Source organism: Phyllobates terribilis, unplaced genomic scaffold (assembly GCF_046119375.1).
Source record: "Phyllobates terribilis strain yellow unplaced genomic scaffold, ASM4611937v1 Scaffold_10__3_contigs__length_209671492, whole genome shotgun sequence".
NCBI lineage: Eukaryota > Metazoa > Chordata > Amphibia > Anura > Dendrobatidae > Phyllobates > Phyllobates terribilis.
In genome coordinates, this window is record NW_027362770.1 from 14,878,414 (window position 1) to 14,900,809 (window position 22,396).

Here is a 22,396-nt window from a genome sequence, read left to right on the forward strand (position 1 = left end):
TTATTTTGTGTGCTATCAGTTTTTCAAAAGCACAAGTTTTATTTATCGATTGTATTATCTCTTTATTGGCAGGAATACCTGGGGATTTCCAATATTTTGTAATCGCTATTTTTGCAGCTAGAAGAATATCTGAGGCAATTACTCTACCATTGGAGGGAATAGAATGTATAGCTAACAAAAGTAATGCTAAAGAAGGAGATGGTTTTATTTTTTGGTGGCGTAGAGAGGAGATCAGGTGAAAAGTAAACGACCATGTGGAAGTGATTACTGGACAGTTCCATAATGTGTGGCTTAAAGAACCTTTTTGGCCACAATTGCGCCAACAGAGTTGAATAGAGGATGGGAAGAGAGAGTGAAGCCTCATTGGGGTGAAATACCATCATAAAACTGCTTTCATATAGGACTCAAGATAAGAGGCACAGTTGAAGGTGTGAGCTGCAAAAACCAACGAGCTTGTCCATTCATTACTCGAGAATGTCTTATTCAATTCTTTTTCCCACGATAAAAAGGGAGTCAACTTTATAAAAACATTTTTCATGTCTATTAAATTATATATAGGTTTTAGGCCCCCTTTATTGGATGAAACATTTGTAAGAGTCAATATTAATCCTGAGTTAACTGAGATCGTAAAATGTTGTAGTGCGTGCCGAATTTGGAAATATTTGTAGAACTCTTTATTGGGAATTTTGAAATGAGAATGTAAAGAAGCAAAAGAGAGGAGGCTAGGACCTTCATACTAATCTTTCACTAGTACAATGCCTTGTTTTATCCAGTCTTTAATATTAAGATCTGGTATTAAGAGTTCTAAGGTTTTCAATGGAGCTATGGACATTACAGGGGCTGAGGCGTTAGAACTTTTTTTGTGGAATGCTTTCCAGCTGGAGAAGGATGGAACCGTCAGAGAAAGAGTATCTATCTTTTTAGTTGGAGCAATCAAAGACGCACTAAATAGAGCTTTTAGATTTTGAGGCCGCACATTGTGATTCAATTTGAACCCAATTACAAGTTTTATTCCCATTCCACCACGCTCTAACTTGATCTAATTGGGTAGCTAGATAGTAATCTTGGATATTAGGGAGGTTGAGCCCCCCAAATTTCTTAGGTCTTTTCATGAGGTGATTAGATAAGCAAGGTATTTTGTTCCTCCACACAAGTGTTTAAGATTCTGTGTACCTGGTGGAAAAAAGTGTTTGGGAGGGAAATTAGAACAGTGTGAAACATGTAAAATAATTTGGGTAGTGAGAACATCTGAAAGGCTGTGACATGTCCCACCCATGAAACCTCGTATTGCCTTTTTTATTTAGGTCAGATTCTAGAGTCTGTAATAAAGGAAGATAATTTGATTTATGTAAAGTTGATGTAGATATAGTTATTGACGTTCCTAAATATGTAATTTGGTCCTGACGCCAATCAAGAGGAACATTCTTTTGTAGATGTAATAGACCCTCAACTGGGGTGTTATAAAGGCAGAATCTGGGATTTCTTTTCATTTACTTTATAGTATGACATGTTTCCGAAATGTTTGATTGTCTCTAGGGCTTCCCCACGTGAAGTCTCAGGCTCTGCTAAGGTTAAAATCACATCATCAGCATACAAAGAGATGCTATGTGAAGTTCCAGAAATCTCCACCCCCTTTATTCTTTCATTTTTCCTAATGGCCTGTGCCAAAGGTTCAACAGTGAGCACAAACAACAGGGGGACACGGGGCATCTCTGTCTTGTTCTGTTTGTTATTAAAAATTCTTCCGATAAGGTGCCATTAACGTAAACTCTTGCTGAGGGTGTGCAGTAAAGGACTTTAATGGTATTTTGTATTGGGCCCCCGAAACCCATTTGACCCAACACCGAGAAGGTGAACAACCAGTTAACCAGGTCAAACGCCTTCTCAGCATCCAAAACCACCAGGACCGCCAGAGCCCTCCTATTGTTTATGACATCAATCAATTCTATGACCCTCTTTGTGTTATCCGCCGCTTGTCTCCCTTTTATAAAGCCAGTTTGATCTAATGATATTAATGATGGGAGAATAGGGGCTAGGCGTGTCGCTAGGCATTTAGCATAGATCTTAAGGTCTGTAAAATTTTGTGGGATGTCCGGCTGCTTACCAGGTTTTGGTAATGTTATTATTGTGGCTGATAACATCTCTTTGGGAAATGAACCCTGAGATACCGTGTGCTGAAGGGTTTCTGTCAGATATGGGGTTAACTGATTTATAAAGACTTGATAACACATATTTGAAAAACCGTCATGGCCTGGTGCCTTATGTGATGGTAGAAATAAGATGGTTTTCTTTATTTCTGCATTAGTAAGAGGGGCACTCAACTGCTCTAATTGACCCTTAGACAGAGAAGGAAGACTAAGAAAGATTAGCTAGGAAGGACTCAATGTCCAAGAAACTGGGAGGAGTATGGTCAGGGGCAGAAGATAAGTTATGAAGTGAGGAATAATATTTCTTAAATGTGTTTGCAATATCTTTAGGGCAGTATAACTTCTGTCCTTAAGGGCCATTTTTCAGATCAGGGATTTTTGCTTTAATTTCTCTAGATTTTAGTCTATTCGCTAATAATTTCCCTGCTTTGTTGTCTTGAGAATAATAATGATGTGCTTTTATTTTTTGAAGATTTTTATACAATAAACAGTCTCTCAGTTGAATTTGAAGATTACATAGTTTACCAGCTCGTTCTCTATTGAAAGAATGTTTATTTAAGACTTCACGATTCTGGATTTCAGAGAGGATTTCATTGAATTTTTTTATTCCTTTCTCGTTCAATTTTATGGCCTAGTTTAATAAAAATCCCTCGCATGTGTGCCTTGTGTGACTTACATAAGAGGAAAAGGCTATCCACTGATTTGACGTTAATTTTAAAAAATTCTTGTAAAGTATTTTGAAGGTACGCTACGTTTTGTGGAGAAGATAAAATATATGTATTAGCTTTCCAAAGATAAGTGGGAGAGGACGAGTGTCTCTCCTCCACATGTAACATTAACGGGGCATGATCCGATCATGTAACGAGGCCTATGGACGAGAGTACAATGTCATCTAGAAGTGATCTGCTCACCAAAAATAAATCTGTGTGTGAGTATGTGTTATGGACAGATGAGAAGAAGGAATAATCTTTCCTTCATATGATGGATTCTCCAAATATCATATAGATCTTCTTTGTTAATTAAAGATGCTAAATTGGGGGAGTATCTTTCGGATATTGATGAAGAGTCCAATTCCCAATCACGTGTTAAATTGAAATCTCCGCAGTAGAAGACATGGCCTTGTTTTACTTTGTTTACTTTTTTCATTAACTAATAGTGGTAATGCCCATGTTGTGGCTGCAAGGGCTGCCAAAATTTGGGAAAAACCCCACCAACAATTTAAAGACACATAGAGCTGGGCCACAGTAATGACATGTTTCCATTAGAAAGGAGCGGGTCTGCTCTACAGTTATAGGGTATGAAGTGAGTCCAATGGCTGACCAAATTTAGGAAAAACCCCACTAACAATTTAAAGACACATAGAGCTGGGCCACAGAAACAACATTTTTACATTAGAAAGGAGAGGGTCTGCTATACAGTCATAGGGTATGCAGTGAGTCCAACGACTGCCAAAATTTAGGAAATACCCCACTAACAATTTTAAGACACATAGAGCAGGGCCACAGTAATGACATGTTCGCATTAGAAAGGAGAGGGTCTGCTATACAGTTATAGAGAATGAAGTGAGTCCAACGGCTGCCAAAATTTAAGAAAAACCCCACTAACAATTTAAAGACACATAGAGCAGGGCTACAGTAATGACATTTTTCCATTAGAAAGGAGCAGGTATGCTATGCAGTTATAGGGTATGAAGTGACTGCAATGGCTGTCAAAAATTTAGAGGCCCTCCAATGCCCCTTGCAAGAGACGTAGAGGTCAGAGGGCCTCCTGAAAAAAAGCGCTCCCATTATTAGAAATTGGATCTCCCATACTGTTTGCCTATTCAGTGAATGCAACGGCTGCCAAAAATTTGGAGGAACTCCAATGCCCCTTGCCTGAGACGTAGATATGTTAATATGGTACATATGGTGGTTATATAGTGGTGGAGGATGAGGATGTGGAGAAGGACAAGAGCAAATAGACAAAATCAGAAAGCGTATACCCATGTCTGGGTGTGAAGACAGAGGTTCATGGGAATAGAGTTAGGCCTCCCCAAAAAAAGACACAGCATTTAAGTTTATGTTACGCTGCTATCATTCTGTGGTGTTGAGAAGTCTGGCCCAATCCAGCCCTTGTTTAATTTTATGAGTCAGCCTGTCAGCATTTTTAGTTGACAGATGGATCCGCCTATCGGTTATAATTCGTCCAGTGGCACTAAAAACCCGCTCTGACAAAACGCTAGCAGCAGGGCAGGCCAGGACCTCCAAGGCATAGAGTGCCAGTTCATGCCACGTGTCCAGCTTGGATACTCAATAATTATAAGACACAGAGGAATCACAGAGGACGTTGGTAAGGTCGGCAAGGTATTCCCTCACCATCTTCCGAAACTTTGCACTCCTTCTGAGAGTACCATGCGCCTCAGGGTCTGGTCAAACTCATAGTTACATAGCTACATAGTTGAAATCCTATGTTCATCCAATCCTAGGGACATCAAATTCAACCTTTCTCCCACAAATTATGCATTTTGTCACTAAATTATCTATAACCCACAAAGTTATGTATACTGAGGAAATTGTCCAGCCCTTTTTTAAAAGCTGTTATATTGTCAGCCATTACTGCCTCTTGTGGTAGGGCATTACACAGTCCGACTGCTCTGACTGTAAAGAACCCTTTCAAGTCTAGGTGCCAGAATCACCTTTTTCCACCTGTAATGAGTGCCCCCTTGTCCTTAGTATGATCTTTGGAAGAAATAAGTCATGTGCAAGTCCTTTGTATTGACCACAAATGTATTTATATATATAAATGAGATCTCATCTGAGACATCTTTTTTCTAAGCTAAACAAGCCCAAGTTTTCCAACCTCTCATCATATGATAGACCTTCCATTCCTTGTAATAATCTAGTTGCCCACCCCTCTCATCATATGGGAGGCCTTCTATCCTTTGTGGTAATCTAGCTGCCCGTCTTTCAACTGACTCTAACTTCTGAATATCATTTTTAAAATGTTGAGCCCAAAAATGGATTCCATATTCTAGATGTGGCCTTACAAGTGATTTATAGAGGGGTAACAATAAATTGGGATCACGTGATTTTATCTGTCTTTAATACACCCTAAAATCTTGTTTGTTTTTGCTGCTGCCTGGCATTGATTACTGCTTACTTGTAACCAGAATACTCAAGTCTTTCTCCTATTCTGTAGTCCTGAGTATACTCCCATTTAATGTATATGTAGCAATAGGATTACTCTGTCCTAGGTGCATTACTCTACATTTATCTACATTAAATCTCATTTGCCAAGTGTTTGCCCATTCAGACATCTTATCCAGATCATTTTGTAATATTATATTGTCAAGGTCAGTTTTTCATAACCCACATAGTTTGCTGTCGCCAGGAAAGACTGACACTTTACTCTCAATCCCATTAACAAGGTCATTAATAAAGAGATTAAAATGAAATTAAAAAAGCACCGATCCCTGCGGCACCCCACTACTGAATAAATTCCATTTAGAGAATGTACCATTTACGACGACTCTTTGTTTCCTATCATTTAGCCAATTCCTTACCCATCTGCATATAGTTCATCTAAGTCCTTACTTCTGTAGCTTCAGTATAAGGCTGTTATGTGGTAGAGTATCAAATGCCTTTGCAAAGTCCAGATAAATCACATCATCCTACTCAGAAATTCAACATGTTGGTTAGACACAACTTAACTTTCATGAATTCATGCTGGTTGTCAGTTATTATACTATTCTCTGCAATATATTTCTGCAGGTCAACTTTGTACACTACTGATGTCAGACTTACTGGATGGTAGTTACCTGGATCCACCTTCTTACCTTTCTTAAATATTGGTACCACGTTAGCCATTCTTCAATCCTGTGGCACCAACCCCGTTACAAGAGAATAAAACCGGGTCAGTGGGGACTTACTTTGACCTGGTTTCTTTGCTTGTGTTGTCACTAGCCTGCACTTTAGTAAGAATGGCCGCATTTCTTAGGATTGCCACTTGCCATTATTTTCTATGATTTAAACAGGCATTCACCCTTCTGTGCATTGCTGGCTTGCATACCTCCCAGCACATTCTTTATTTCCACTAGTTTGTTCTGTGGTATTTCACATTCTGTCTCTACCCTATATAACTTTGTTGCTCATGTAGCTGAGACAATTGCAAATTTCTCAAGGCCGGTTCTTATTTCTATCTGTCCTTTTAATGTTTACATTCAATAAAAATTACTTCTTTGATTATTTATACCGCAAAGTTCCTCCTTTGTTTGCCTGTTACAAGAGAGTCTAAAAAGATGAGATAGAGTGGTCTATCAATTACTGAGCTCAATTCCCTCAATATCCATGGATGAATGCCATTTGGCCCATGGGTTTTGTCAATGTTTAATTTGCTCAGACTCAGGCATACTTCTTCTTGTGTTAAAGAATGGTAGTGGTGGTGAATTTTTATTTTTGCCTTGTTGAAAGATACCTGGAGCAGTCAGTTCATTGGAAACACGGATGAAAAGTGCCTGCATAGCCGGCTCCAGGTTTTTGTGGGCAAGAGTCTCAGAGGGCCACTTTAACACATACCACGATTCATGATGCACAGATACCGCAGAGGAATATATATATAGTACAAGGCTAAAGATTTCACTTACTACATGACATGAGCGATATCTATTGTATATTCCACAATAGCTCAGAAACTGGCAAATCGCTCTATACAGAATACTGGCCCCTATAAAACGCTCCGTACAGGATACTGGCTCCCTTATAACGCTCCATACAAGATACTGGCCCACATATAACGCTTCATAGAGAATACTGGCCCCTATATAATGCTCCATGCAGGCTGTTCTCCCCCACATAATGCCCCACGCAGGCTGTTACCCCCTTATAATGCACCATGCAGGCTGTTCCCCCCATATAATGCCCCATGCAGGATGTCACTTCCTCCCCATATAATGCCCCATGCAGGATGTCACTCCCCCCCATATAATGCCCCATGCAGGATATCACTTTCCCACCCTTTATAATGCTCCATGCAGGATGTCACTTCCCCACCCTTTCTAATGCCCCATGCAGGATGTCACTTCTTCCCTCCCTTATAATGCCCCATGCCTCCATACATTAAAAAAAAAAATCAAATACTCACCTCACTTCTCACCTGCTGCCGCTGCTCAGCTCTGGACTCCAGCGTCGCCACCATCTTCCCGCTTTGCGCTGTGATTGCTTCGGAGAGAGCGCGGTGGAAAGACGTCACCGCACCCTCTGACCTGAGACGTCACAGTCAGAAGACGCGGAAGACACGGGTGCTGCTGCGGAGGCATGGGGAGGGGTAAGTATTGTGCCGGCTGCCGGGGCCCTGAGCAAGCGGTGGGGGGTGAGCAGGCGCTGACACCGCTCTCCTCCGCTCATGGGTCCCATAGCGCGGCGGGGTGCCCGAAGGCGAGTGGGCCCAGGCTCAGGGCCCCAGCACTTGCCCTGGTGCGCCGGGTGCTGGCGCCGGGCCTGAGTGCCTGTTTAATATCTCAGCTTTTTCTATGTCTTCTATAATTATCTTGTTGTTATTATATTTTAAGTGGCCGCTCCCATCCATTTTTTTTCTTTTTGGCATTGATGTATTTATAACATTTTTTGGGATTTATTTTAATGTTGCTGGCGATGTGTTTCTCTGTAGATAACTTTGCTAATTTGATTTCTTTTTTTACATTTCTTATTGAGATCTTTATACTCCTGGAATGCTATTTCTGTATTCACTGCCTTCAAGATTTTAAATGTCCTCTGTTTTTGTATTATTAAACTTTGTACTGTCTTATTTATCCATAGTGGTTTTCATTCTTGGACATTTCATTGCCAGAGGGTATACATTTTCTACAAGATTCTAGTAGTATATCCTTAAATATGCCCCATTTATGTTTGGTATCCCCAGTTACCATGACACGATTTCAGCTTACAAGATTAAGCTCCTCCCTTCATTTGTTGAAATCGGCTTTCCTAAAGTTCCAGGTTTTTCTATTTCCCCTTTGAAATGTTTTATTGAATATTACATTGAAACTTACCACATTATGATTGCTGTATCCCAAATGCTTCCGAACCTGTAGATCTGAAATTGCATCTGGTCTATCAGTGACGTCTCTCTCCCTTGCAAGTGACATAACTGGTTTCTGCATGCCAGGTATTCTAACACCGCTCTGTTGCTGCCTCATTACTAGAGATGAGCGTTGTTCTACTCGAACTGTTCGCCAATCTCAAATTCGAGCTGTTTTGGGCGGTGTTCGAGCCGTTCGGCGAACACGAACAATTTGAGAAAAATTCGGCTGTTCGAGGTTATGTTCGATAACTGTTCGTGCACCAAAATCATAACTGGATTTTTTCTCAGTAATGATGAAAATTAATGTTAATACGCAGTTTGAGTGTACAGCGGGGTGGGGGGAGGGGCAGGGGATGGATCTCTGCAGGAACAATGAAGATCTCCATTTTTTTTTTTCTCTTTCCCGCATTTACAGTGGGGAGGTGCAATCTGTCAGCCTATCAGCAGCGCACACACGGAGCGAAGTGCTTTTTTTCACACAAGCAAGGGCATGTGTCATTGGCAGTGTATGTCACATGTCCTTGCCCTATAAGACCCAGCCATTTTCCCCGTCGCCACCATTTTCTCACTGCTGCAGCTGCGTGTTAGACGGCACCGCTGTTGCTGTGTGCGCTATACCTTGTTAATTTCAAGCCAATTTTCGCACAAATCTACAGATAGCTTGGGAGTAGGGAATAGTTGTGATTGCAGTCCTTTTAAGGACTAGGTTACAGCATTTCCTACGACTTTTATCAGGCAGGTCTGTGCTCTTAAATAGATAGATTGTGGGAGTAAAGACTAATTGTAATTGGAGTCCTTTTCAGGACTAGGTTGCATCAGTTCCTATCAGTTTTTGCCAGGCAGGTCTGTGCCAGTGCTGTGCAAGTTTTTTTTCACAGCATTTGGCTGAATCTAGCAAAGCTAATCCTTTTTGGCCTATTGCAGAGTGTGTTAGTCAGTGGAGGAGCCTATCTGTGTTGCAAGATATACCACCTGTGTATAGAATACCAATTTTTTTACTGCACCTAGTGAAGTAAAATCTTTTGGGCATAGCATCATTCTATTAGTCCATCTATACTGACCTCCATCAGGTTGCAAATTGAATATAATTTTTTTCTGCATCTAGCTCTGAAAAAATATTGGGCTTCTAGCTGTGTGTGGGACTTGTTCTATTAATCCATCTATACAGACCTCCATCAGGTTGCAAACTGAATATATTTTTTTCTGCATCTACCTCTGAAAAAATATTGGGCTTCTAGCTGTGTGTGGGACTTGTTGTATTAGTCCATCTATACTGACCTCCATCAGGTTGCAAACTGAATATATTTTTTTCTGCATCTACCTCTGAAAAAATATTGGGCTTCTAGGTGTGTGTGGGACTTGTTGTATTAGTCCATCTATACAGACCTCCATCAGGTTGCAAACTGAATATATTTTTTTCTGCATCTACCTCTGAAAAAATATTGGGCTTCTAGCTGTGTGTGGGACTTGTTGTATTAGTCCATCTATACTGACCTCCATCAGGTTGCAAACTGAATATATTTTTTTCTGCATCTACCTCTGAAAAAATATTGGGCTTCTAGCTGTGTGTGGGACTTGTTGTATTAGTCCATCTATACTGACCTCCATCAGGTTGCAAACTGAATATATTTTTTTCTGCATCTACCTCTGAAAAAATATTGGGCTTCTAGCTGTGTGTGGGACTTGTTCTATTAATCCATCTATACAGACCTCCATCAGGTTGCAAACTGAATATATTTTTTTCTGCATCTACCTCTGAAAAAATATGTGGCCTTCTAGCAGTGTGTGGGACTTTCTCTATTAGTCCATCTATACTGACCTCCATCAGGTTGCAAACTGAATATAATTTTTTTCTGCATCTAGCTCTGAAAAAATATTTGGCCTTCTAGCAGTGTGTGGGACTTTCTCTATTAGTCCATCTATACTGACCTCCATCAGGTTGCAAATTGAATATAATTTTTTTCTGCATCTAACCCAGCCAATAGTTTTGGCCTAATACCACAGTTTGGCCACTCAGCTCTGCTCGGTTCCCATCCATTGTTTTTTTGTGCAAACAACTCCAGAGTTGTGATTTAGTTAACCACCAAAATGAGTGGAAAAAGGCCTGCTGCTGGTGGAAAGGGGAATAGGCGTGTTGGGAAGGGGAAAAAAGGTTGTGTCCGTGGGGTAGGTGTTAAAGCAACAGTAACATCTGCAGAAGAAAGACCATCTTCCAGCCAAACTAAAATGTCTACTTCTTTTAGCGGACAATGTGATAAGATCCCTTTCTTACGGCCACGCCAATCGCTACAAATTCCAGATGAGGCACAAAAACAGCAGGTGCTTCAACGGATATCAAGTGCTCCTTTAAGTGGGCTCTCCTCCACATCAACTTCAACATCACAAATACTCCAGTCCTCAAAGGTGTCACCCCAATCGCACTTGCTTCCTCACAGCTCCCAAATCTCCAGCTGCCCGTCTGAGTATGAGGTAGAACAGATGGTTGAGTCTGCAGAGCTGTTTACTCATACTATAGCCTGGGAATCAGAGGTCGACTCCAGCGCTTCTGTGAATCCAGACGAGGAAATGATCTGCACTGATGCCCAGAATCTTTATGAGTCGGATCCAGGACCAGACGCAGAAGGTTCTGACCATAATGTAGACCCTCATTCCCAAACTGTAACTCCTGTTGGTGGAGACAATGAGGAAGACGATGATAAGACTCAAATACCTGATTGGAGCGACAACTTTAGTTTTTTGTCAGGGCAGGAACAGGTTGGCTCTGAGGACGACGGGTGTGATAACGCACAGGGTGATGATGATGAGGTTGGAGATCCCACTTACTGTCAACCCACAGTCAGCCAAGAGATGAGGTCAGCAGAGGAGGTGGAGGAAGATGCTAGTGACGACGAGGTCAGGTTGCGCCTTCCTGGACAGAGACGTAGTACTGGAAGCACGTCAACAACTGCATCCTCAAACACAACTCTGCCTCTCACCACAAGTCGTGGTGGCTCTTCAGGTCGCATGGGTGCTAAGCCTTGCATAGCCTGGGCATTTTTTCAGATCGATAAAGATGACCCAACTCGTGTTATCTGTAACATTTGTCAGCAAAAGCTAAGTAGAGGCCAAAAAATACATAGTTTGAGTACTTCATGCATGAACCGGCACATGGACATGAAGCATAAGTTGCAGTGGGAAGCTCAGTGTGCTATAATGCGGCCTAGCCGGCCGGGCCAACCACCGTCTGCCATATCTTGTGCATCCGCGGCCTCTTCATCCTCTGTGACTGGGGGGACAGCAGTCACACCTGTTTTGGGGCGCAGACCTGCCACCTCTTTACCCGCAACAGCCAGCGTGATTGGCAGGTCATCATTTTCTTTGGAGGTGGTAACACCAGCTGGTGTTGAGCGCTGTCCGACATCGATAGCACCACCTTTGGATCAAGGCAACCTAACATGTCCGCCTGCATCTTCCTCACAGACCGGCAGTTTGCCGGGGACACCCTTATCAACCCCGTCTAAGCACAATAGCCAGCCCTCGGTCCCTCAGATGTGGACAAGTAAAAGACCATTTCCTCCTAGCCATGAGAAAGCTAAGAGGTTGAATTTCACCATCTGCAAGTTCTTGGCTACAGAAATGCTGCCTTTCCGCCTGGTGGACACAGAGGATTTTCGAGACCTTATGTCCGTCGCAGTGCCCCAGTACCAGATGCCCAGTCGGCACTACTTCTCAAAGAAAGGTGTGCCTGCGCTCCACCAGCATGTCGCACACAACATCACCGCTTCTTTGAGAAACTCTGTGTGTGACAGGGTGCGTTTCACCACAGACACTTGGACGAGTAGGCATGGACAGGGGCGTTACATGTCGCTGACTGGGCACTGGGTAACTATGGTGACAGCAGGACAAGGGGCTGCTGTCCAAGTCTTGCCGTCCCCACGAGTTGTGCGTCAATCCTCTTTATGTCAAAGTTCCTCCACTGCTTCTGCCTCCTCAACCTCCTCTCGGTCTTCCACCTGCACCCAAAGCCTGTCTGGTCATGCCACAAGCTTTCTAACTGCGCAGAAGGGATCCTGCACACCTCCTTACTATGCTGGCAGTAGGGCTCAACGTCATCAGGCGGTTTTTACATTGAAATGTCTGGGAAATGTGAGTCAGACAGCTGAGGAGTTGTGGTCAGCTCTGGAGAACCAATTTCATGAATGGTTGTCTCCACTGGACCTGAAACCAGGGAAGGCCGTGTGCGACAATGCTGCAAACCTGGGTGCGGCCCTTCGCCGGGGCAATGTCACACACGTGCCTTGTATGGCTCACGTGTTGAACCTGGTTGTCCAGCAATTTTTAGCCCACTATCCCAGACTAGATGGCCTTCTGCAGAGGGCACGGTCGCTGTGTGCTCACTTTCGCCGTTCGCATCCCGCAGCTCAGCGACTTACATCTCTACAGAAGTCGTTGGGCCTGCCACTTCACCGGCTAAAATGCGATGTGCCTACCCGGTGGAATTCAACTCTGCACATGTTGCAGCGACTGTGGCAGCACCGACAAGCCCTGGTGCAATACGTTCTGACGTATAGCCTGGGCCAACGAGATCCAGAGGTGGGGCAAATCACGCTGGAGGAGTGGTCTCAGATCAGGGACCTATGCACCCTTCTGCACAGTTTTGAAATGGCGACAAAGATGTTTAGTGCTGACGATGCCATTATCAGCATGACTATTCCGGTGATTTACATGCTGGAGCACATGTTAAACAGAATTCGGAGTCAGGTGGTGGCACAAGAGGAGGTGGAGGAAGTAGAGGAGGAGGAGTTGTATGCGGAAGGGCTAACATCTGCAAGGTCCAGACGGTCGGCAGCACCAAGGCGGCAGGCATGTGAGGGTGGGGGAGATGGTTTTACCAGGGCTCATGGTAGCAGCCAAACTAGTGAGGAAGGTGCAGGAGCCCAGGAAGAAGTGGAGGACGAACTGATGGAAGACTCATCAGATGAGGGAGACCTTGATCACATTTCTGTTGTGCGAGGTTGGGGGGAGAGGACAGAGGAAGGAAGCATGATTGTTACCTCGCCACCAACACAACAGGGACTTGGTGCTCCTGGATGCGCAACACACATGAGTGCCTTCTTGCTGCACTACCTGCAACATGACCCTCGAATTGTGAGAATTAGAAATAATCCTGACTACTGGGTTGCCACACTGTTAGATCCCCGGTACAAAAGTAAATTTGCAGAAATTATTCCTGCCATAGAAAGGGATGCACGCATGCAGGAGTATCAGCAGAGACTGTTGCAGAATCTTACATGTGCTTTTCCACAAAATACCAGTGGTGCACGTAGTGAATCTCACAGTTCCAACTTGCCAACCGTGGGACCGTCAAGTGTTCAGCACTCAAACCGTAACAGAACCACAGTATCTGCTGGTAACATCAATTTTGCGGAATCATTTCACCACTTTTTTAGCCCATCCTTTGCAAGGCCACAGGAGACAAGAAGTCTGACACATAGTCAACGCCTAGAGACGATGGTACAGGAGTATCTCCAAGTAAACATTGAAGCCATGACTGTGTCACTGGACCCTTGCTCTTTTTGGGCTTCCAATCTGGATAAATGGCCGGAGCTAGCCACTTACGCCTTGGAGATCTTGTCATGCCCCGCAGCCAGCGTTCTGTCTGAACGTGTGTTCAGCGCTGCTGGTGGTGTGCTGACAGATAAGCGCACGCGGCTCTCCACTGATAATGTAGACAGACTCACGTTCATAAAGATGAACAAATCATGGATCCGAAACGACTTTTCTACCCCTGTGTCATCCTGGGGAGAGTAAAAGCTTGATGATTGGTTAAAATCACCCTACCAACCGTTTTAAGCTTTCAAATTACTAATCATGTTTATCTGTATCTTGGCTGGAAAATAATTTGGGCTTTGTAGCAGTGTGCAGCACTGATTCTATTAGGCCATCTATAATAAGCTCCACCAGATTTAAAATTACTAATCATGTTTATCTGTATCTTGACTGGAAAATAATTTGGGCTTTGTAGCAGTGTGCAGCACTGATCCTATTAGGCCATCTATACTAAAGCTTCACCAGATTTAAAATTAATAATAATTTTTAGCTGCATCTAGCCCGGAAAATAATTTTGGGGCTCCGAGATGAGCAAGACACATAAGTGCCTTCTTGCTGCACTACCTGCAGCATGACCCTCATATTGTCAGAATTCGAAGTAATCATGACTACTGGGTTGCCACACTCTTAGATCCCCCAAACTTTTCGATCAACCTTTTCATTTTAATAAAGACCAAAAAAATGGTCATTTTTGAAATTATAAGCATTAGCAGGTTGTTAGAAACTGAAATCAAACATCCCTGCCTTGTCCCATTGGTGATTGTGAAAGGTGATGAAAATGTTCTGACGCGCCCCCTGGGCCTTGGGACACCCGGAGCCGGACCCTTTTTGGTGGATGCTGGTGGTTGTAGTCTCCGTGGCGGCAACCCGGTTCCGTGGCTCAGGGCAGTCAAACCAGTGGCGGAACTATTTATGTGGTTTTGATGTTTAAATGTCCGACTACGCCACCCGTGGATTGCGGTCAGAGTGAACCGCCGCTCCAGGGCAGACCGCTGAGGCTGGTGTTATGGGTGCAGCAGAGCGTAGCATAACTCCCCACGGGAGGAGTATAGCCTCAGGGCAGTGTATGCGGAGGATGGGGGTGATGGTGCAGGGCAGCAGCAGTAATGACACGGAGTCAGTGATGCAGTCCAGGGCCTTTACTCACAGTTCTTATTATCCAGACCACGTCTGCAGGTAACGGCTGCCCACGTCGTACTGTGCTCACCAGGTGAGGGGCTCAGACAACTCCCAGATAACTTTGGAGTGCTTCACAGGACCCCCTTTGTGTGTCCTTTGTCTGGCCTTTCTTACCAACCCTTCTGTCCGGCTGCCTCGGGCCTCCTCTTGGTAAACTTGGCGCCAGTTTCCCTGACCCTATGTGGTGCCTTCCTAGCGGGTGTAGCGAGGGGCTGCGCCACATAAAATGTCACAGCCTCCTGTTTCTAGCTGAGGGTCGTTTCCTGCCTCCACTAGTTTCGGGGACCGGTCTCCCCCTTTGGCCTGACCCCTCCACGCAGGTGGATTCGGGCGTGCGGTGGCGACTCGCCCGTCCGCACCCCTGAGATCCCTTCGTTCCTCGTTCCTGGAGCCTTCTCTGCTCCTCTTCCTTCCTTCTCCCTCTTCCAGGCCTGGGCCTCTGTTACTAGGCCCGCCTCCGGAGCAGAGCTCATGCAGAGCCCCTGCTCCCTGCCACTTCTGCTCAGACTTCTCTGCACTGAACTAAGATGGTGCCCACCTTTTATACTCCCTTCTCAATGCACCCAGGAACTGCTTCCTCCCTGCTCCTGCACTACAGGGTTCCCCTTCCTCAGTGTTCCCTCCCCCCACTCCAGCCAGGGACAGGGACTGTCGTGCCCATCTCAGGGGCATATTGGTCGCCCTGCCCCACGGCAATGTGGTGTAATGCATGCAGGTGTCGGGTCCTGATCCACACTACATCCTTACCTGAGAGTGAGATATCACACCTCTGGGTGAGGTGCAATACCTCTGTAGCAACCGAGCCCTCAGGGTGCTACAGTTCCATTTATCTTCAGCCTAGGTGACGTATTGCGATACAGGGCCGTGATTTTGGCTATAAAAGGGTCCCCTAGACCCCTACCCCAAGCTTTTTAAGAGAATCATATATGGCGTGCCAGGAGACTCTATGGAATGCTTTCTCAGCATCCAACGAGAGTATCTAATTACAAATTTTTAACTGCATCTAGCCCAGGAAATACTTTGTGCCTAGTAGCAGTGTCTGCTAGTCAGCGGATTATCCCGGCTGTTAACCAAGCTACACCACCTGTAGTTTGGACACTTAATTTTTTCAAAGGAAATGCTTCGGGACCACGGGATACTCAGTGAAGAGCATCAGGAGGCACCCCAAGGCATAGGGGCTGGGACTGGCAGTAGGATGCCTTGAGGTGGACAGCCGAGCTCGATCCTTATAAAAGCTGTTTAACTGCAGCAGCTTTAGTGGACACTACTGGAGCTGGAATTACGCGGCTGCTGGCATGAGACTTGCCCTCCAATAGATCCTTGTAAATGGATTTAAAGTGTATTCTTTCAAATTAGAGAGACAATTTAAATTAAAAAGCTTAGAGCTGCCTCCACCACAGGGGGGCTCGCTCGACCCACCAGCGGACAGGCACCAGTATTGGGAGAGGGGGGCTGGCCGTCAGGGTTCACCGCGGCTCTGGCACAAACCCGGCGACGCGGAGGTGGCACGGGCAGGAGCGGACTGAACGTGTCGGCTTCTCACTTTTTGGATTTTAGAAGGGCATGACATGCCTATATCTGTGTCTCCCCCTCCTTTTACTCCTCCACCTCTTTTCTTTTCGCATGACTATATGTACTTGTCACTTTTCCATGTGTTAGTTGTGTCTTCTGAGCAGTTTGTCAGCTTTTGGACACCTTTGAAGGTGTTTTCTATGTGTTTCTATGTGTTTTTGTTTGCCTGCCATTGGTTTTAACGGTGTTCGAAGGTGTTCGACGAACAGTTCGACGAACAGTTCGGCGAACACACGGGTGTTCGACGAACCGAACCGAACTCGAACACTACGGGGGTGGCTCAACACTACTCATTATCACTGATCTGAGCCGGCAACAGAGGCACACTGTCATTGTGCACATCGCACAGTGCACAGCGCAGGAACTAGCCCAGACCCTGAAATGAGCATCACTGATGACTGTTAATTTCATGGAGGGGGAAAGGCTGCAGGAGTGACTGATGACAGCTGATCGCAGCCTCTGCCCCCTGATAACACTTCGTTTGGGTATCCCAGCATGCATTGGGATTTTAAAACAAAACGTCATCAAAAAGTAATTAAGAAAAAAAATAGAAAAGCAATTAGATAGTGTACTTAGGGAAGGATAGGGAATTTTTAATGCAATTATATTAGAAAATAGTTTAGATTATGGCACTAAATAAATAGGTATTGTGGTAAAGCGGCTTGCTTGGCTCTCACAGAGGCAGACACAGGAAACACGACTTGGGTTAACGACCTGCGGGTTTATTATACAGCATAAACCACGTCAGGGTTCCACAAAATAAATAAGTCCTCTCTGAGATAACAGGCAAACAAAAGAAGATAAAGTATATCACAGTTCATCGGTGATCGGGTTTCGCCCGCTCTCGGTAACATAAACAAAGTCCTTCTGTGGAGCTCTCTGGCATCCACTCACTATCTGGAGACTTTCTCCTCCAGACCAGAACAGACAAAAAAAACAGTGACTGAGTATTTAACTTCCCCCAGCCACACCCTTAATGTGGAGATATGGTGAGTAGGCGCCTCGCCCATCTCTCACCTACTCACAAAGAATCAAACCCAAGAAGGCTGTTTAACCTCTTCAGCACCTAACATGCTAACGAAACTTCTAGGTTCAGTTCACGGAGGCTCGTAGCCATAGTGAAACATATCTCCCCTCTCATACTTCACCAGTGACTCTGACACAGTATTTACAATGAAAATGACTTTGCCTTCGGACCAACCCTTTAACTTATTATATTTGTTTTAAGTCCATTAATTCTGAGCTAGTTGGTGCAGCAATGTGTGCTGAGACCCGCATCGATTGATCAAAAGACCACTTGGAAGTGCACTGTTCAGGAGACAGGACTATTATTTGCTACTGCATCTGTTCTGCTCTGTGTGCTCTCCTGTATCATGACCTGTGCTTTTCTAAGAGGTCTTTTGAGCAATTGGCGGGGGACTCGGGATGATGTTCCCCAGAGATCTGCACAGATTTAATGACCCTTAAACGTATAAAATAATCTCTCAAACATTTTCTCTTTAATGTGCATTTACACAGCAGCCGATTAATGGTCTACTTAAACAGGCTGTTAATTACCAGATGCAAGAGGAAAAAAAAAACATTTGTTCAAAGGGTGAAATTTTTAAGCTTTCTTAAAGGGAGTCTGTCACACACAAAATGGCAATTAAATTGTATAAACATTTATAATAGGTAACGTAGCTCTTACAAAAATCATACCAGATGTATACAGATAAACTTAACATTTGATGAAAAATCCACGTTTATTTAATATGCAAAGGAGGGCTCTTCAGTGCATCCTTGATGTGGTCTATGCCTTGATGCACTATTATGCCCTAATTTTTTAATATTAAAGCTAGTTTCTTGTATTGATTGACAGTGGTCCGTTGAAAGCGAGTGCTCCAAGTGACATTGCGGGTGTGCACACAATGTGGCTACAGACATACTCTGATGCATGGATACTGCCTGTCCATGGTCGTCGCTCGATGCACCTTGGAGTGTAGCGATTGACCTCAGGGAGGACAGCACCATGTGACGTTTACAGGCTCTCTGCCTACTTAAACATCCCTCATCCTTTTCATTAAAGCTGCTTGAGCGGTGGCCAAAGACAGGCAGGAACCAGATGCACCTATTGTGTGCACAGCCAGACTTACCCTTGCAGCGCAATGATTTTAGGCAGCGCTCGCTCTTACGAATTGAGCGCTGTCAACAAAGACTTGCTTTAATATTCAAATAGAAGGGTTTAGTTGCCACGCCAAAGGAGCACCAATGCGCCCCATTTACATAAAAAAAAAAAAAGATGTTTCATGCTGTATATGCCTGGTATGATTCTAATATGAGCTACGTTCCATAATACCTAAACAAATGTTTATGTAGTTTAATTGACATTTGGGGGGTGACAGATGCCCTTTAAATATCATCTTCCTTAGAAGCACATTGTCCTGTGATCACATGCTGCCAAGAACAATGGTATTCTATGTGAGGGGTGTGTGGAGAATGTCTACTCCACTCCCCTGTAGAACTGTACTGTTTTAGTAATTCTATGTATGTTTTAGTCATCTGAAAATGTGTTGTTTTCTGATACGGCCATTAGATGGCAGCAGAGGTACTGTTTGATACTACATTACCCTTATGGGACACAGGGTTAACTAGTTTGGGGGCCGCCCTCAGTGACAAGCTAGAGACTGTGGGATCTCTGGGAGTGAGATTCGGCCATCTTAGTGAGTTAAGAAGTAACAGTGAGTAAAGACAGATGTGCTGTGAGCAAAGGGAAGAAGAGAGACTGGTGTGTGTGGAAGAAACCAGGAGGATTAACAGCAATGGGCACACCACAGCCTAATCTATACTCTAAGGCTATGTGCCCACGATGCAGAAATGCTTCGGATTTTTTCCTGAGCGTTTCTGCATCTCCCTGGCAGAAAAAACCCATGCAGATTGTACATGCGGATTGTACATGTGTTTTTCCTGCCAGGGACATGCGGATGTGAAGCATTCTTCACAAGCATTTCCACATGCGGGTGTCAAGCACTTTCCAAGCGATTTTAGCATCACTTGGAGAGTGCTTGACAACTTGGTCACACTATATAAATCCATGCAAACGGCATGGATTTATATAGTGTGACTGTAAAAGAAGGGTAAAAAATAAAAAAATAAATCTTTACTTACCTTCTGATGGCCCCCGCAGTCTTGCTTCGCTCCGTCCTGGCTTGCCGGCAGCTCGCGGTACACTGCACTGAAGGACCTGCCGTCACATGACTATGACGTCAGCGCAGGTCCTTCAGTCCACCGCCAGCTGCCGGCAAGGGAAGACAAGCGCACAGCGGGCCGTCAGAAGGTAAATATAATATTTATTTTTTATTCTTTTTTTTACAGGTTCTATGGAACCCTGGTCCGGAGGAAAGTCTCCTGTCCTCCAGACCTGGGTACCATCCGCACATTGAAACTCATGGACTGCGCATCTACAGATGCAGTGATGCATAATCCATGTGTTTCAAGGCAAGTCAATGGCGGCGAAAACGCAGCATTTCCACAAAATAATTGGTAGTGCTAAATTTTTTTCCGCAATAATAACCCGCAGTGGAAATTTTCGCAGCATGTGTACAGCACATGCAGATAATCATTGAGGAACATGGCAGGCCTTCTACCATGCGTTTTTTAAGCGTTTCTGCAGTGTTTTTGCCACTGCGGAAATGCTTAAAACATGCATAGTGGGCACACAGCCTAAAGGTCAATTTATGGATCCTGGCCTCTTCCAGCCGATAGGCAATAACAGACGTGACTAGACTAGAGAGCCTCAGAAGCAAGGTAGTCCCTGCTAGAGTCAGGTATTGAGAGCCGTGGAGTGACTGTGACAAGCAGAAGTAACGCTGTTGCTTCAAAAGCATCCAGCAACTGTAAAAGTTAACACAGTCACAAGAGACAGGTAGTGGTTAGTCGAGTCCCAGGGAGATTGTGGGGAACTTGTTTACTATTCTGACTGCAGCCAAAGGGAGAAGAGGTGTGTGTGATCTGTATCTCACAGAAGTGCAGGAAAGAGGACAGGATTCAACTCAAGGGTGAAGCTCAACACAGGACAGATACCATGCACTGTTAGTTCAGAAAATCTATCATCGGGCAGGAAGATAATGACTGGAAGGAATTGTGTCACAGAGATCATCTCCCTCATCAAACCCTCCCCCTCCATCTCCAAGCAGGATAAAGAATGCTGTGTACAATTGAGGCCATGTGAAGGAAAAGCCTGTTGTTGTGTATGCATTAAAACTATGCTGTACTGTGCTACTGCTGTGCTGCAAAGGAGATTGCACTGTTATTACTGGAGCCTGTTGCTCAAAGAGACATTTACATTGCATTGGCCGTGCCTCATTAAATGTTACTGTTCTACTGTTTTTGAGGACTCTTGTCAAATGTGTCTGGTCAGCAATTGAATCTGTTCTGTGCCTGAGGGAAACTGCAGCCTATGGTCGCACGGAATAACGGTTCCCCCAGGATTCCAACACATTCGTGTAACCGGTTTCGCCCCCATCTGAGTTTAGGCGGCAAGCATGTAACATGAAGCAGGAGCTTCTCCACGAGACAGTCCAGAGGCAGTTTCCCCTAGGTCCGAGTCACACCGTGATTAGCACCGTGTGGGGATTGAGACTGTGTTTTACCATCTGTGAATGCCGTGTTTTGCAAGTGTTGTATCTGTAATCCCCTGGTTCTAAGGCCGTGCTGAAGAAGTAAATTGGACTGTTTTGTTTTTAATGAACTGTGTCGTCTTTCATTCAAAGCGCAGAAAATCTGCACCCATATGAACCCCGGATGAAAGTGAGTAAAGACTTCCACAGCAAACAGCCTAAACTACAGCACTCCACACACACCCAGGGACAACCACGTCCCCCTTTTTCTGTAGTGGGCCAGGGTGATGAAGAAAACACTGCAACACTCGCCCATGACTACCACTCTGCCCCCCATTACATCTATGTGCATAGGACAATCATGTAGAGATCGTCCTGTGCACATGAAAGTGCAGTCACAGACTGTCTAAACAGGCTATTAAACGACTGACAATCTGCTTGATATAGCAGATCAGCAGTCATTTAAAACTTGCATTTAGCTAATGTATTTAGCCACTCTTAGATCTAGGTACTTCACAGGTTGCCATGATGACTTTACCATCGATAGCTTCTCTCTGCAGACTTCCATCTTCTCTGGTTTTCCGCAGCACATCTCAACACGGTGCCTTTAAACATAACACTGCCATTATAATGCTCCTGAATAAAAAGAACCACACATGCCGTGCCTTAATTAAGTCTAACGCTGTGCCCCCAAGTAAAAAACTGCCCCTTGCTGTGATCCCTGCACCAAAAAATTACCCCACACTGTCTCTCTTATGGTACATTGCATCCACACTGTCCTTTTCTATAAAATATTCCCACCACACCGACCCCCCCTTATATATTATGACCACGACACCACCATTCCCCCTTGTATAGTATGACCACCCCCCGTTATATACTATGAGCCCCACGCTATCCCCCTTATGAATTTTACCCATCATACCCTCCTCACTTATAAACTGCGATCTCCACACTGTCCCCATCCCATGCTGCCCCCTCTTTGAACTGTCTCCCTCACGTTTGCCTTCTCCTGAGCCCATTTCCCCATACTGAACCCCCAACATTACTCCTACATACTGAGCCCCCCACGTTGCCTCCTTTTCCATAGTGATGCCACCCACGCTGCTCCTTCTTCATAGTGATCCCACCTCACGTTGCCCATTCTCCACAGTGATCCCACCCCACGCTGCCCCTTCTCCATAGTGATGCCACGCTGCCCCTTCTGCATAGTGATCCCACCCCATACTACCCCTTTTCCATAGTCATCCCACCCCA